Source organism: Globicephala melas, chromosome 7 (genome assembly GCF_963455315.2).
Source record: "Globicephala melas chromosome 7, mGloMel1.2, whole genome shotgun sequence".
Classification (NCBI taxonomy): Eukaryota; Metazoa; Chordata; class Mammalia; order Artiodactyla; family Delphinidae; genus Globicephala; species Globicephala melas.
Window position 1 is genome coordinate 67253782 of NC_083320.1, and position 18933 is coordinate 67272714.

Below are 18933 nucleotides of genomic sequence, written 5' to 3' on the forward strand. Positions count from 1 at the left end.
CTATAATGAAAACTGCAAAGTTTCTCCTGAAAATGAGAGCCTACAGAGAGAGGGAAAGTTTGTAATTGATATTGAAGGAAATTGATATTAAAGGAATTGAACAAAAGGATAAAACTGTTTAAAAGGACAGTTAAGCACCCAACTGATATTGGAATAAGTGAACACAATCTATTTACTTTCCCAGAAATGCCTGGCAAAGAGGAAGCAGGAACTGAGATGGCAAAGGTTACAATTTACCAAGATTGTAGAAAATATGAACTCCAGAGAAAGGAAAAATCAGGATTTGAAAATAAACTATTAGAACTCCTATTTCATTTTGATTGTTTAATCCCTGAGAGGTAAAGGTTAACATTTTTAAGACTTAACCCAGAAGCCTGGCTACCCAGAGAAGGCACTGGTTTACTACATGGAAACCAGCTATGACCCAAGGCTTCAGACAACTGATCCTGGTCAATGACAAGGCTTGGATCCCAGACCCACATTGTGCCTGGGAAGGGGCTAGGTGCTTCATCAGTCTTGAAGTCTGCCACACTGCACTTGGTACATGGTTACGATTCCTTTACAAGGCTTGGACCCCAGCTTCATTACCCCACCAGTGAAGGGACTGTTGTTTTCTCACTTGTGAAGGCTGATACACCGTGCTTGTCATATGACACAACTTTGACAGTGTGCCTGTTCACTGACCCCATGATTGTGTTAGGGGAGGGGCTGGTACTGCAAGCTTAAGGTTGGAGTCAGTATCTGGCACATCATATTATTGTTGTATCCTGACTCCTGATCGTGCCAGTGGAGGGGCAGTGCTTCCCGGATCTTGCAGTTTAAAGGTTCCACAGACCAAGGGTCTATGATACTCACCAAGAGTCTGAGGTCTGGTTTTGACAGATTTCTTGTGCTCTGTACAGTATGTGATAAGACAAGGGAGCCTAAGCACTTGGCCATGATGCTTGCTCCTTGAGTTTGCCCCTCTGAAGACTATCATTCCGGTGTATATGTGTGTGCTGCTTGGACATTTACAATCAAAAAGTCTGGAGACATCATCTCTAGCATGAAGATAGACAGATCTTGGTTATGGCTATCCAGAGATAGGAGATATATGAGGGCAGAAGGGAGGTGATTGGCTTTTACAATAGGCAGGTTTCAATGGACGAGGGACAGTATGAAATCAGTAGATATAAGGGGGTGAGAGAGGCATAAAGACAGAGGATTGCGGTCAGAGAAGATAACTTCATGATTTGAGCTCATGCATGTAAGCATTAACGCATTATGTTAAGGTTCGACTGAAGAGCTGGAGAAGTAATGAGAAGGCAGTATATTGCAAATCTTTTAGAAAAATCTATAAAACTTAATAGGTTAAAGTTCTAGGAAGAATTTATCCTCTGCAAAGTTATTTCTGGTATATATGTCTTTCTGATATTTTTAGTATATTATTTCTGGGCTGTGTAATTGAAAAGATTCTAGTAAAGAGGTAAATAGATGAGCTGATGAAGCAAATTTCCTTCAACTCTTTGATTTTTTGACTGTAAACTACAAAAACAACCCCCCACACACACACTACTACATCATCTCCTAGAAATAAGGAAATTACAAGACATCTGGTGAACATTTAAAACATAATTGTTGGTATAATCATTAATGATATACACTGTCATAAAAGATTGCTGGAAGAGATAACTGCTCTATCTAGGAATTCTATGGTTAACCCACTGTAAATAAAAGCGAAGTCAAATATTATATTTTCTCAATTCAGGACATCACATGTTTGAAACTAGGTGCATTTGAAATTGATGTTATCTTAGTTTTAATAAAATATGTTAATAACATCCTTATTAACTTATATTGTAAATTTAAATGTTCATGGTGCAGAATTAGTTGTAGTAAAAATACTCTTTTAAAACGTGAAGTATTCCATTTATTATTCTTTAATTTGCCGCTTCAGTTTTAGATTGGTGCTGAATTGTTTGTAGGAATTAGCAAATGGAGAATGATAGGATCATATATGGCATTACAGATATAAGTTAATAACACACTCTAACATTTCACCCTCTCTCTAAGACTCCAATCAGGAAGTGGGAATTGTCAAATTGCATATTTTTCTCTGCAATTGTTGAAATAATAACATACCAGGAAGAAAACTGACCATGTAAACCACAAAATCAGCAAAACAAAAAGGGAAATGTTAATCTTTACTTCTCTCTCTAGCTCTGAAAATTCCATGTGGCTTTTTTTGGCTGTCCGGATTGCAGGTTATGCTGATAGTATATAAAGGTTTCATTTCAGATGGATTTCAATGAGAACTAAATATTTGGTTCAGCTACTATGAGTTTTTTTATAGTTTGCAATCTTAGGCAAACATCAGAAAATCTAGCTACGCTTTGATTTTACTCACTTCTTAAGGGTGCCTAAATCATGATAACTTGTAGTTGATAATTGCCAAAAGTTCAAAACTGCAATATTTTTACTCTTGGTGTGAAGGAGGGAAAAAAATGAAGGATTTTTCTTGTCTCTCAGATATATTGGCCTCTTCTCCAAATGACAGGTTCCTGACTGATCAACTGTACCACCTGCTACTAAAGCTCAGTAATATTAGTCTGTGGAATGGTTTCATTCTCATCTCACACCTCAGAGATCTTGCGCTCAACCCCAGGCATCCCTTGTGTGTTTAAATCAGCTTAACGGCTCATACAGTGTGCTGATTTCCTTGTAGGCCTCTGTTTTCTCAAAAAGTGATCACCTTTTGCCAATGCCCTCAGGATTAAACAGGGCAGTCTGGTTTTCCTTTTCTGCATTGGCTATACCTTTGTAGTCAATAAAAGACTAACTAGAAAAGAATCAGCTGATGAGAGAATCAATCTTCTGGAAGCCTCCCCACAGTTTTCTCATCATTTTTGTGCGTCTGTCATCTCAGATTGTAAAATGGAAACCAAAACTCAGTATGTGGGAAGACTTTTACTGCTCCTTGTTAACAAAAACAGTAAGACCAGGGGTTTTGATCTTATGAGTGTATAGGTAAACAGTAAGCTGTAAGTGCACACTCTTGAAGTGGTTTTCTCTCTTTCTAATGGAGGTTTGCAAAGAATTATCAAAGTGATATCAAAAAGGTCTCCTAACTTACTGTAGTGTGCCTATCCATTCTGAGGAGGTCAGGTTAAATCTGAAGGTCTTATATATGATGATACTGGGGTATCATGGTACAGCAAGCAGTACTGTGTGCTTCTTACTAAGTCAGAGAAATAGATAAATATAAAAGGGATCCTTTCTGCATGTTTATAACTGGTTCCATTGCACTAATTTATTTCTGTAGCATTACATTTTAAAGCAAGTGACATTTTGCCTAATTTAACTTTTATTTTAGCAACTTTATCTCACATAATTTGCTTTCTTGTAGACTATTCAAAAATATGTATGAAATCTATTCAGATTACTTTTTCAGATAAAGTTCATTTCTTCATATAACCCATTGTACATATTTTCTCCAGCATCGGAGAATCTGAAAATAATTTTCTTCCTGCTTTTACTTTATGGTTTCAGATCTCATTTGTAACTTGAAAGCACAATGAGCACAGGGAATTTAAACTTGCTAACTGATCCTATTAACATACAAAATAGAGTTTGAAATTTGATTTTTTTTTTTTTGCCTGAGTCCAGGCTTTTAGTCAGTTACAATGCTATCAGTTGTTTAGCTTTTCCCTCTGGTAATATATAAAATACATTTAATAAAAATAAAAATGTATCTTTAAATGTGTAAAATCCATTTCAAATTCTCTGGTATGAATTATATCATTAAATTATGAAGTAGAATGATTTCATTGCTTTCCTTTCAATGTCATTGAAGTAGCCCGGTGATTGAATTGTCACTGCTTTCTGGAGCTGGGAGTATGGCTTGGTGAGAACAAGACTGGCACTTTTCTACTGTTTATAAGTTTGAAAATTTGAATGTGTCAATACTGTATTTTGTATTGTGAAGATATTTAGATTTTTTGGATCTACCTATTTGTAGGAAAATAATAGAATACTGTTAGAAGGAAAAAGACATCTTTAGCACTTTTCTAAATATGTGGAATTTATTTGAATTTAAATCATATATGAAGTTAGCTTATAAAATGGAGAAAGTGGGGAATAGAATATTTTTCATCTCATTAGTTTATTCTTCCTTATCATTAATACTTATTCACTGCTGATAACATTCTCATCATAACTCTTGATTGATTGTAAAGTATATAATCTTTTCCTGGACATTATGTAATGTTTTTGATAATGCAGAAGATCCAATTAATAAAGGAATCTGAATGAGATTAGGTAGAATATACTTATGCTTTCCATATTGCCAAGCTATTTCTCTCAATATTTAATATTGCCTCATTTTCTCATTATAAATTGTTCTTTAGACAATGAGTTTCATCCTTATTTTATTTAGTTTCTTTCCCCCCGGGCACTACCTATAGCTAAGATTCTCTGAGAAAATAAAGATCCCTTTTCTTTCTCATAGCCCAAACCTCAACATTATTTTTAGTGCTTCTTTGTCACAAAGCATCTAAATCCTATGATGGCAGGATCCTCTCCTGTCATGTCATAATTGTATCTCCCACATGTGACACATACAAAGTAGTTCATTATTACCTGTTGATTCAACAAAAGGAGGAAATTCTGGAGGATAGTTTTATCTCAACAGCAAAAAGTTCTTATATATCTTAGTACCTAGGATATACAAACCACTGTGGTATGTGCTACTAGGGCCTGCAAAACAGTGTAATGCAGCATTACTCTCTTCAAGTGTTTTTTTTTGCATTACTTAAGAGCAGTGATTGGATTGGAGGGGCATTAAAAGGATTTTCTTGTTTATGTCATCTTTGTTTATATCATACACCTTTTCTCTACTCCAGGAAAGATGCTTCCCTGAGAGAATAATTAAGTTGTATTTCCCATGAAACCATTACTTAAAGACACCAGTTGCATAAAAGCAATGAGAAAGAAAGCAAAATATTCAGTCAATGACTTTATATTCAAGTCTATATGTCCAATCTATTTTAACTTATTTTGAATCAGTATTGTTTTTAATATTATATAAACTGATGGTAAGGGTGTCCAAATAAATATTAATTAACTGGGCTTTAGTTAGGGCATGAGTTGCTTTTCTTATTTGCATCTTGTAAATATTAGACTGCTTTCAGTATTGCTGTCAGTGTAGATGGAACAGGGTATAGAATTAAACAATCAGGAACAAGGAAAATTGCAAGCCAACTGGAAAATTACTTAACATATAATAGGGAATATGTAAGTGCTATGCAAAAAATAATGTCATTTTTCAGTTGTATCAGATGTATCTTACTTAGAGAAATAAGAAAAAAATAACAAGTCAGGGGAAAACTTGTATATTTAATAATTTAGATGCCAATTTCAGAAAAAGGTACTATAATATTCCAAATCATTCTTCTGTTTGACAGTGGCCTGTGATATCCTTTTCCAACTAAAGATAATTTTCATGACTAATGCCCATATCTTCAAAATTTTTATCCTCTGTTTAGTGAAAACTCATTGTATTGTATTAAACATTGTGTCCATCTAACATAACCAAGCCTTCAAAGTTGCATTGAATCCCTGATAAAAACTTAATGTTCAAAATTCTATCACTCCCTTTCACTGTTGCTATGGTAAGCTCATGATGAGACATAAGCAGTTTGTCTGGAACAGTAAACCCAAAATGTAAAGTTATAAATTAATAAACCATATGTGGTAACAGATGCATCAGTGATATCCGATCAAGGGTGACTCCCAACTGTGTTATTGACATCATTAATTTACATAAATTATTATAATAATTTATTACTGCATAAATAAGATAATAAGAGAAAATATTTATTTACTCTTTACTCTGTTTCCAAAAGAGGAATTTAAAGCCATGTATGAAGATCCTTACAATGAAATATAAAAGAACTTTTAAATTTGAGTACATTAGGGCAAAGAAAAAGATTGAATCTGTGGGTGATGTTGGTACACAAAGTGCAGATAAGTTTGCTATCCTGGTAGAGATGGGTCACACACTGGATTTAAGCTTCCAAGTAACCTGTAAGGAAAAACAACACATTATGAGTTACATAATTCATAGTACCCATAACCTAAAAATAATCTAGTTGCCTTGGCAACACAGAGATACTGATAACAAAGATAAACTTCTTCTTCTGGGTCTTCATTGAGTAGGCACTGTTTAACTTGGAGGATATTGTCTGCATTTATATCTTACAGGGAGTAGAGTAATTCATTTCATATGGCTATTTCTTATGATATTCCTCAGTATAGGCTGATGGCATCTTACCAAATTACAATTTTAAAAAGTTATTTTACAATTATGAGAATAAATCTATATTGATGTTAGCCAATACTCCTAGTGTGTTACAGGGAGTAGAATCATGCAGAATCCCTGTTAGTTTTGCTCAAATCAGCTAAGAAGACTGATCAAAGTGAAGAAAAGCATTGAGGAGGAGTATATTGGCGTCATAAGATTATACATGTGGTACTTATGGCACATAGTTTCCAAACATCTGCATCAGTCCAAAAGTTTTAAAATGCAATACAAACCATCGCTGCAATTCACACAGCAGAGGTATGTTGAATACAGATATAACCTGTATTCATTTAACATAAAGGGGAATTAGTTGGCTTATGGAACTGGGCAATGACTATGTCTGGCTTAGTCACAGCTGGATCCAGGCCTCCACATGATGCCACTGGGATTATGATTTTTAATCTCCAGGCTTTGCTTACCTCTGCCTGTATCCAGACAGGTTCTCTCCATATGATAGTGAGACCACATTACCTTCACTGGTTGTCATATTCAAGAGTGTTTTTATCATAGGTCAAAAGTCTGGAGAGATCCATTGCTCAACCCTTTACTGGGCCATGCTGATGTGATTTTTTTTATATTGCCCATCATTGCAACCTGGGCAGCAAAGGTTAGTTTCATCCACACCATGTGGAATAACTTTAAGAAGGGTTGCATAGACTTCTGAAAGCAGATAAGAACAACAGTGAAATGTGTTTGTATCCTATAACCTTCTTTCATTGTATTAGGGCACATCTGGTACAAAACAAAACGTAAGGCAAACAGTATAAATCTCTTGTTTCTTCCTGCATTTTCCTCTAACCAATATCTTAAACATAAAGACAATTAAAGTGGGGTACATGATGTTGGTACACAAACATTTTGGTATCTTTCTTTCCTAATTTTCTAGAAATAAGCCTGTCCAAAGGGAAGATATTTTGCTTGATTAGAGATAGCTAGTAATGTTCCCAATTATTCATTTTCCATACTTTCCTTTTATTAATTGAACCCCATAATGTAAGATGAGCATGTGGCTATGCAGCAGTAGACTGGACTTCCGGCCCTCTTTGCAGCCAATTGTAGTTCTGTGACTAAGTTGCTTCCTACTGGGTGTAATGGAAGTGAGTATATGCAACTTCTGGGACACCTAATTAACCAAAAAGCCCCTTACCTAGAACAACCTCTAACCTCCCTTTTCTTGGGATAGAACAAAGGATTGATTTATGGAGAGCTACCTTTGATTTTGCAGATATGAAAATACTGGAAGGGATTCTTAAACTCATGAGGTCCATGAACCAAGGGATCTATGAACAGAATTCAAGGGAGGCATGAACTTAGAAGGGAAAAATTACATCTTAATTTTTACTAACCTCTAATTTAAAGTTAGCATTTCTTTCAATTTTGAATACAGGCAAACACCATTGTAGTCTTAGCGGTATCTGTGCCTTTTTCATCTATAGAAACAAAAAATATTTTCATATCTCATTATAATTGAGGATGCACCAAAATATCATTTATGTTCATCCCTGTTAAAAATGTTGATAGTTATTATACCAGTCACTTAACCTTGGTATTTAATGTATTAATAAAAAATCATATATGGTACTATATTATGAATTTGTTTTTCTAATATTCTAATTAGATTTATGTTTTAATATAAATTGATGTCCTTTGTAGTCCTATTTATTTTATTTTATGCAGTTAAAATATTAATCAAATAAGGTGTTCATGGACCTTTGAGGATAGCCAAAGGAGCCTCTGGTTCAAGATTATTGGGACTCTGGCAGAAATGTGGGGAGAGAAACCTCTGGGTTTCTGACTTAGCATCTAGAGTATAGTTGTCCTGCCAGCCTCAAGGCTGAACCGTCACTGGGTTTATTTGTTTTCCAGAGCTGCTGTAACTAGGTACCACAAACTGGATGGCTTCAAACAACAGAAATTTATTGTCTTACAGCTCTGGAGGCTACAAGTCCAAAATTGAGGTGTTGACTGGGTCCTGCTCCTTCTGAAGCTTTTAAGGGAAAATCCCTTCCTTGCCTCTCCCAATTTCTGATAGCCCCGAGGGATTCCTTGGCCTGTAAACGCGTCATCCAATCTCTGCCTTCCTCTTCACTTGGCATCCTCCCTGTATATCTGTGTGTTCATGTCGTCTTCACGTTTGTCTTCCTGTTTTTAATGAGGACACCAGTCCTATTGGATTAAGGGCCCACCCTACTCTGATATGACCTCATTTTAACTAGTCACAACAGCAAAGACTTTATTTCCAAATAAGATCACATTCACAGGTACTGGGGTTTAGGACTTCAACATATCTTTTTTGGGGACACAATTCCATAACACTTGGGAAAGAATACATTTCCAGGGACTTCCCTGGTGGCACAGTGCTTAAGAATCCGCCTGCCAATGCAGGAGACACAGGCTCGAGCCCCTGTCCGGGAAGATCCCACGTGCTGCTGAGCAACTAAGCCCATGTGCCACAACTACTGAGCCTGTGCTCTAGAGCCCACAAGCCACAACTACTGAAGCCTGTGAACCTAGAGCCCGTGCTCCACAACAGGAGAGGCCACCACAATGAGAAGCCCACTCACCGCAACAAAGAGTAGACCCCCCTTGCCGCAACTAGAGAAAGCCTGCGTGCAGCAGTGAAGACCCAACACAGCCAAAAATAAAATCAATAAATAAATAAATTTAAGAAAGAAGAATACATTTCCATGTAATTTAAATCATTCTTTGTTGAGGCCTCTGTTGTATAAGCTTGGCCTGTACTTGGGTACAAATATACTTTGTCACCAAAAGTAAGATGAATTCTAATTTAGATGCAAGTAACAGAGCTCTTGTGGGGTCCTGATTGTTCAATCAAATAATTATCCCTAGTATTTTCTAGTTCACAATAACTGTGTTCTCCAATCAATCAACAGAGTAATTCCTCTAGGACAATAGTCTAGCCCATATTCTATTTTTTAAATAAAATTTTATTGGAACATAACCACATCTGTTCATTTATGTAGCAGCTATACCTTCTTTCACATTATGATAGCAGGGTTGTGTAGTTGCAACAGAGGCTGTATACCCCTCAAAGTCTAAAACATTTGCTACCTGGTCTTTTATAGAAAAAGAAGTTTGCCAACCCCTTCTCCAGGACATGAGAGGGATAAGTAAGAGATTTGATATATTCTCCCACTTATTCTCTGTACAGTGAGAGTGGAGAAATCTTATTAAATCAGAACTCAAAGAATAATGTATAGGGGAACATGAACTAGAACTTAAACTGAGCCTATGAATTGCTCAAAACTCAATTTCTAGGGAAAGGATGCATTTACCTGTCATTGAAATCAATTATCTAAGGATAATGCCAGACAAAAAGAAAGCACACAACTTCCAAGTTCCCTGAATAATAAGTAAGCAACAATAAATTAAAACTCCCTTGTGATAGGGAAAAAATGGTTATTTCAAATCAAGAGAGTAAAATTCTAACAAGAACAATCATTGGAATAATTGTATGATATTTCTTACTTCCATTAGCATTATTAATGGGACTATGGTTTGACCTGACAATGAGAATAGCTTCCCTTGTGGCATTTTGGCAGTTCTATTTCTGTTCTTTGAGAAATAAGGAGCAGACAAAGGATAAAAGTCCTTGCTTGAGCTGCTGAAACAATAACATAGTGTGAAGAATTTCTAGTTACTCAGGAGCTCAAAGGATCCCATTTTTATGGCTCCTTGAGAACTGGAAGCTTGATCGACACTCACAGAAAAGACCTTGGTTCCCTTGAAATCAGCAGTCATTTGAGGGAGTATTACTGCATTTGGGGCCCTATAGACAAATGAGTATAGCGATGGAATTTCTTTTGGAAAGGAAAAAGATATCTCATGTGAAGTAATCACGGAAGGCCAGTCAGGCAGTTAGTATGTCATGTTTGGGGTGCATTGTAGAAGTAATAGGAAACTTGCCAATCACAGGCTGAGCTGAGTTACTGCAGGAATCAGGACTTTACTGAAGTGCCCACATATCTCCTGGGATTTTGTTAAAAGAATATATTCTACTTTAGAATATTTTGGTTATTCTTCAATGAATATTTTTCAACATGCTGGGTAAAAAAGCAGAAGTGACAATATAGTTGACCCTGGTTTGAGAATAGGATTAGGGCACAAAGATTGCACAATTGCCAGAATTTAATGGAAGTTTTAAAGAAATTTTAGACAACCTAAATCCAAAAGCATAAAAGACTTTTTAATTTAACTAGGTAGACATTTTCCTACTCCTACCCAAAATGATTTGATCTGACCCGTAATGAATTATCATCACACTTAACTTTTCCTTGAGTCATTACCTTCTCAATGGCCCCTCAGCCCCAGTTTCCATTCTCTCCTTATGCTTTTCCTATTTGTCTTTCATAAAAACTGATTCTGCGCGGGTACTTTTATCGCTTTGTGATAAATGTTACTACACACCAGACATATGAAGACATCTAGAATTATAGCAAAGGCCTCATTAGATTTTTTTAAAACTCTATAGTAAGGAAGGTAAATTTAAAAAGAGAGTACAGTAATAAATGGAGAAGGTAGTAAATAAGCTTAGAGATTCTAGAAAGGGCCAGGTTTTTGAGTCTTTGAATGCCAGGCTAAGAAGGTCTGCAGACACTTGGGAGATAGTAGGTATATTTGGGGTAATGCTGTGTTATTATTAGATTAATTATAATAATTATAATTATTAGATCATTCTGACTATAGCATGAATAGTAATTTAAAAGTAGCATCACTGTAAGCACACAGAAAAATCTGGAGGCTATGGCACTGTAGATGGGAAAAAAGGAGGAGAATTGACCAGAATGATGGTTTTAAAACTTAGAAACTCATCATAAGTGTAGATCTCATGTCTGTGTAACTGAGAGACTTATGGTACCATTAAAAGGGAAAAGGGGTTCAAAAAACTTTTTTGTTTCAGAATGTGGGAAGAAATTTGAATTTTGACTCAAATACACTGAGTGTGTGGTGCTAATGAATATTTATTGTACCATTATTATGCCCTTATGTATGTATAAAAAATTGACCTGATATACAGAATCGCCTCAAGTTTAAAACGACAGGACAATCCAGTAGAAACATTGAATAGGCAGAAGTTCAGCTTGGAGTATCTGGCAGACTCTTGTGATAGTCATGGGTTTTTAGTTCAAATCTAATACAAATTATACAAATTTCTAAACCTACTCTTATATAAAAATTTGTTACTTACACAGAAATATCTAATTATACTTTTGGAGTTTAGTTCTCCTATAGTTATAGTAGAAAAGACCAACCAGCAAAATACTCAGTGTTATATTACAGTTTACCTAATGGGCTCAATTTGGAAAACAACTACAGAAATCATAAATGTTGGCTATCTGTTCTCTATACAAATTTTAGGTTTACCTTCCTATGGAGTAATTTTTAGTGTTTCATTATTAGGAAACCCACACTCATCCCACTTCCCTGACAATGTCTTGCTGTGACCATGCAAGCAACTACTTTCCATTGGTCCTGAAAAATCGTTGAGAATTTTGGATGTCATCGAAACTCTTTTTTTACTGCTATAATACGAACTCCTAAAATATAGAAGATGGGTCTTGCTTATCTTTCTTCCCATTGCAAAAATCAATGTATTTGCCATCAATGAGTTTTTGTTGAATAAATTGATTGCTTTGTGTATAAATGATTTATTAACATAGTTATTTAACAAAATTTTTTCTGATCATTTATAGTTATTTGACTGCTTTTTTAAACGTTTTCTCTATCTGGCATCTGAAAATTCTTTCTGGGTGAATGAATGTTTCAGATAACTGAAGCTAATCTCTCAAACCTCTTTGTTTTAACCACTTTTGATAAACATCTTTTCAAAATTGTATTACATGCTGTAGATAAGAGAATAAGCTTTAATTAATTTAACCATTTCATGATGACTCAGGTCCATTATAATAAGCATTAATCATTGTACTTTACAGCAAAACAATGCAGACCTTAGGGACCATTGAACCAGGCAGAATGTTTGCATCTAATATCTAATGGACTCAAATTGCTGTATTTTTCTGGTTGGTCTTCTGTTCTCTACTATTTTTCTTCTGTCACCTGTCACTCTCGGTTGCTAGGGAAACCAGAAAACCACATTTGTTAAAACAGTAATCTTAATTTTAGACATGTAATACCTGAATCAGTGCATTTGTTACATGGATTCTCCCAGGTAATTGATTTCATCGAATACTGACAGTGGGCATATTCCCCTGTCCTAGAACTCCTGGAAATATCTGAAATGAGAAAACATTCTTTTAAAATGTTATGTTAAGATATTTAATAGAACATAGTACATAACTCACATGTAAATTATGTGTGTAGCTTGAAATAGACATTGAGAGTTTCTGTTTGATATTCTCCTTCCTCATAAACATTGATGATGCGTTCCTTTCCTGGGCTGATATGGAAGACGCACACATGCGTGTGTGTGTGTGTGTGTGTGTGTGTGTGTGTGTGTGAAATGTCCTTGCATTGGAGTTCAGCCTGTTTATCCTGACTCTACAGTACTCTTTGTTCTCTTCAAATTTATATATGAAATATTTTCTTTGGGATAAACAGCGTGTTCATTTCCCACGGTTAGTTCTTAGATATGGTACACACCACAGTCAACAATCATCTTTCAGCTCTGTTCAACTTCATTACCATTTTCCCTGTCTGCTTTAGCTATCCTCTTTTCCCATTTACTTTGGCTTTCCTGAAATCCACAAGCCACATGACTTAGCACCTACTCTACTAAACCTCTCTGACTCCTAATTTTGAGGTCATCAGTGATCTAGGTGTTGCTATATCTAATGGTCGGGTCTCAGCTTTCATAATACTGGACCTATTCACAGCATGTGGCAGAGTTGATCACTCCTTTTTCTTGGAAACACCTTTCTCACTTGGCTTCCAGGACCTCATCATGTTTTGATTTTCTTCCAATTGTAAGGACTGCTGCAACTAAGTCTCCTTTGTTGGTTCCGGCTCCTCTTCCAGATCTTGAAATGTTGAAATATTTCAGCGTTCTTACATTGGACCTCTTCTCTGTTTATACTGAATCCCTGGGTGAACTTATCTAGCCCTGTAGATTTAAATATTATTTATATGCTGATAGCAACAAATTTGTCTCTCTGCTTCTAGTCCTGAACATCAACTGCTTATTTATCATCTCTGCCTGGATGCCCAAAAGGTACCTCCAAACTTAATAGGCCTTGGAACAAACTGCTGATTTTCCCTCATAAAATGGCTCCTCTGTCTTCCTTATCTCAGGAAATAACAATTCCATTCTTCCAGTTGCTCTGGCCTAAAAGGTTGGAGAAAATGTTTATTACTTCATTTTTCTCACACTTCCATAACCAATTCCATAACCAATTCTTCCACAAATATATCCAGAATCTGACGAGTTCTCTCACACTTGCCTGCCTGGTCCAGACTGCTGTACCTCTTAGATCACAGCAATAGCCTCTTAGCTGATCTCCATGCTTCTATTCATTGCCTTCCAGAGTCTAGTGTCCTCCCAGAAGCGAGAGTGATCTTTAAAAAATGAAACTCCAGATCATGTCACACATACCTCTTTTCCCACTCTCCAGTGGTTTCTTACTGAGTTTAAGAAAACATCAAGAACCCCTGGCATGGCCCATGAGGTGCTGTGTAATCTGGCTATTTGGTTTGTCTGCAGTTTCATTTCTTACCATGCATCTATCTCCCTCGGTGAAGCAGGCACCCTGGCTTCCTTGCTCTTCATCCGACATATCAAGGACAGCCTTTGCGTTTGTTTCTCTTTCTTCTACCCAAATGTTTGTTTTCCTGTATGCCCATAGCTTGCTTTCTCACTAACTTAGTCACAAAAGTTACCTTATCGGAGTGTTGTTCCCTGGCCATCCTAGTAAAAGTGCATACACATTCTTTCCTACTTATCCCCATCAAACTCTGATATATATATTACTTTGTTCACTTTGTATACATCTCTCTGTACATCCTCATCCAAGTAGAATGTAAGCCTTTTGAGAACAGGCACTTACTTCATCTGTTTTGTTTTCTGTTATATCTTTTAGCACCTGGAGTAGTGCTTAATACTTAACAATGGATCAATGGATGGATGAATAATGGCCTTTGGGTCTCCCAATTATTTGCTAGGTTCTTCTTGAGAAATGTTTTTCTCTAATCTACCCACAGATTCTTTTGGATTTGTACTATTTACCCTTTACTGTTTTCTTTAGTCAAGCACACACACTAAATCACTTTGTTCTGTCCCGAGGATAATTCGTGCCTAACCTATAGCACAAGGTCTTTGTGACAACTGCTCTCTCTGACGCTCAGGAGCCTTTTATTGCCTTATTTTGGGCTTGTGATTTTGTTGAAGCTGACTGGTTATCTGAAGTCTGACTGCCAGTTAGCGCATTTAAGGCAGGAATTACTCTGTGGATTTCATTGTTTAAAATACTAGAAGTTTGTGAGTGAGGACATCTTCAGGAAATTATGCTCGATGTGTATTGGAATTTTATATAGCTCCTCAGCATGATTGAGCCAAATGAAAGCGATTTAACTTTTCTTCCTTTTATGTTGATAATTTGTTTACATATCACTTAGTGAAGTGGCATTGAAATATATTAGAAGTAAATGTAAGTGAATATAAATAGAGAAATGGGTTAAAATGTGTTTTATTAGAGGTCCCATTTGGAAATATGAGGAATAGTGGGGACAGCAGAAATTTCTGAAGCAGGAAGAATTAAAAGGAAAGTTGAATCAGGCATTCATTTTTATGTTGATGAATGGTGAAAATTATGTAAACAGAACTAAATAAAATAAATGCAATCTATACATAGTATTGTAATAGCAGTGCTAATGCATCATACTTATTATAGCAGTGACTCAATATATTGAAATATCTTTACTAGTAAGGTTTTTAGAAATTGGCTTACACCCACATTAAGCGTGCCATAGACTTGGATGTAATTGTTTTCAGGTATAACATGAATGTAAAATAAATAAAGTTATAGGAGAGTTTTATTACAGCTTTTTGTGGGTCACAATCTCAAAATTATTCCAAGGAAAAAAAGGTCTTATAAAATAGATGAAACAAACATAGAAAAGTCTAGTGCTTTAAACTGAATTGGTTGAGGACCCATTAAACATTAAAAAACTGGGCATTAATTAAATGCTGGCATACCAGGAAGTATTACAGATCTTTTTCTTGTATCTTGAGCCCTCTATTACAGTATTGGAGAAAAAATTCTATATAGGAAAAAACAAACCCCAAACTTCCACCCACTCAACCAACCAAATAAATAAACAATAAAACAAATTGTTGACTTTTTTCTGTTTGATTTTTGTTTTAATAATGAACTAATTTATTGGCACACTTAACCAAAGTGTCCAAGTTTCGGTAGGATGGCTGAGATTGCTTGTTAACTAGTCAAAATATCTTTTCCCATTCTTTCCTATTAACAGATTTTATTCAGGGAGGCAATATTTGTAGATTAAGACAAAAACAAAAACAAACCCTAAATATCCTGCCTCTCCTATTGCTAGGTCTGGTTGTGTGTCATAGTTATGGTCAAATAGAGAAAAGTGGAAACACTGGGGTGAGGCTTCTAGGACTCAGCTAAAGTCAGCTTGTACCCTTCATTTTTACTCTTTGCCCTTTTTCTTCTTTCTGCCAGAAAAAGAGAGATGAGTGGAACTCTAGCAGCCATCTTGAGGACAAAATGATGGAAAGTTTTTAGGAGCCTGAGTTATTGGCTATTGATTGTGTTAGAGTCTTTGTTCCAGTCCTGGATTACCTATCTCCAGATTTCATTCATATAATTTAAATTGACCTCTAATTTTTGAAATTTCTGTTACCAGCAGCTGAGTACAATTCTGATATGATGCAGGTAGTCTTCAAGTCATCGAAGTAAAATTTGATGAGGTCTCTTGCTTCTGTTCTCTGTGGTTTTCCCACATTTGCCTTTCCCCATATGTCAGCTTTGTCATTAATCTGGCTTCCCTCATGAAAACAAAATGACCAGGAATTCTAGGCCTCACATCTGCACACTGTATTGCCAGAGCAGAGAAAAATTACCTTCTTTGCTGTTAAAGACAAGTCTAGTGATTCCTTCTGCTGTCCCCACTATTCCTCATATTTCCAAATGGGACCTCTAATAAAACACATTTTAACCCATTTCTCTATTTATATTCACTTACATTTATCTCTAATATATTTCAATGCCACTTCACTAAGTGATATGTAAACAAATTATCAACATAAAAGGAAGAAAAGTTAAATTGATTTTATTTGGCTCAATCATGCTGAGGAGCTATATAAAATTCCAATACACATCGAGCATAATTTCCTGAAGACGTCCTCACTCAAAACACTTCTAGTATTTTAAACAATAAAATCTATAGAGTAATTCCTGCCTTAACTGACAGTCAGACTTCAGATAACCACAGTCAGCTTCAACAAAATCACAAGTCCAAAATAAGGCAATAAAAGGCTCCTGAGCGTCAGAGAGAGCAGTTGTCACAAAGACCTTGTGCTATAGGTTAGGCACGAATTATCCTCGGGACAGAACAAATTGATTTAGTGTGTGTGCTTGACTAAAGAAAACAGTAAAGGGTAAATAGTACAAATCCAAAAGAATCTGTGGGTAGATTAGAGAAAAACATTTTTCAAGAAGAACCTAGCAATAATTGGGAGATCCAAAGGCCATTATGACTCCTAGGTTCCTAGGCTAGAAGGGATAAGAAGAGGCAAAATAGCAGTATCAAAATGCTATGACATCTAGAACTGGAGAAGAGAGCTCCCTGACAAAAGCAGCAACCTTCAGTTGAGTAATTCAACCACCACCGACCCACAGGCCTCCAGACAGAGAGAACAGAGGTGAGAAATACTTTGAGTGCTCTCTCTCCAACCATCCTTTTCTTTTTTGGCAGAGCCTCCCATTGGTTGAACCCAAAAGGCAAAGAACCAGATCTACAGAGATCAGCCTCTGGGACCAAACCAGGAAGGAGACAATGGAGAGATGGAGAGAGTATCTCGGACGATGTCTGTCCCTCAGTAAGTGTGTGGCTTCTTCCTTATAGGTTTTTACCCTTATCTTTTAAATCTAAATGTGATTTGGATTGCTGTATCAGTCAGGGTTCTTACAGGAATCATATGGCACATTCAGCTGGAATTTTTGAACTGGCTTTTTAGTGAAAGTAGAGTGTGGGTGTAATAGCTTTGTTAATAAAGGAAATGGACATAGTGGATAGAGGTATCTAGGGAGAGCAAGAATGGGGAGTTGTCTCCCATAGGTCTGAAGGAACAGTGTAAATGCAGTTTGTTCAAAAGCTGAAATATTTATTTTAAGCTGATGCTAGAAATGATATTGCGAGTATCATTTATAAATTGAGATGTCAAAATAATTTCAGGATCAACATTTTCAACTGATTTTATTCAATATCTAAATGTTATTAATTTTGTTAATAATTTCAAGAGATTCTTTCCAAATGATTCACATAAAATATAATTTCTATTTCCTGAATGGCAGTGTCTGCAAAAGAAGTAATATGTACTTTATGATTGCTAAGAGAAAAATAGCAAACGGTCTTTCAAACATCTAAATCTTTCAGATTATATTTTAGCAGGAACTTCTAAATATCCTCTAGGCTTTACTGTTTGTCTTTTCATTTTAGAAATAGAACCTCTTGATTTTTAGTAGAGCATATCCTCCCAATTAGAAACTAGATTCTCTTCCCTTCCTTGCAACAGTGTGATCATGTGACTAAGTTCTTGCCTAGGAAATGAATGGAAGGGATTTGTGCAACTTCTCTTGTAATTTGATTGAGTGTGAACTCCCCTTTATTTTATTCCCACTTCTTGCAGGCTGGAGTGTGGGTGTGTTACTGGTCAGCTAGATTTGACCATGCAGACAAGGGCGCTGCCTAGGAAATGGGACAGGAGCAGAATAGAGATGTGTTGGTCCAGGTCCTCCTGAAAGCAGATATCAAGAGGGGAGTAGATGTGCAAGATATTTATTGGAGGAAACACTTTTGAAGGATAAAGGGATTCCAAAGGAAGGATAATTGGGCAGGAAAAGTGAGACTCTTGTCTGAGAGATGGCAACGTGTTGCTAGAAAGTTTCAGCCAAGGTTACAAGGGTCCTCTGGCTAAAATTTCCTGTTAGACAGACCTGTGCTCTGCAGAAAAGAGCTTTCATTGGTAGCTCAGTTGTATACAGTCGTTGTATACATCCTGGGGTCAGTGTGGACTCCGTGGTAATGGATCCAGAAAAGTGACAGCTGGAGTCATTGGTCAAGTATGCTTCTTGCTCTGGGATATCTGAGTGGTGGTTTTATGGTCACTATAAGAAAGATTTTGGATCCCTTGAGTAACTAAGGGAGCAGGTCTCCCTATCTGAAACATTTTCCTTCTTCCTAACTGCTTGATTAGAAGAAATCAATTTCTGTCTTTTTAAAGCTAATATATTTGGGGTACTTTGTTACAGAAACTTCCTTTTTGTCCATAATAAGACATGTATGTACTATATATAATTTGTGAAACAAAACAATTTATTGTCCTCATATTTTTTAAATTGTGTAAATTAGCTTTTTTAACTAGAAAATAT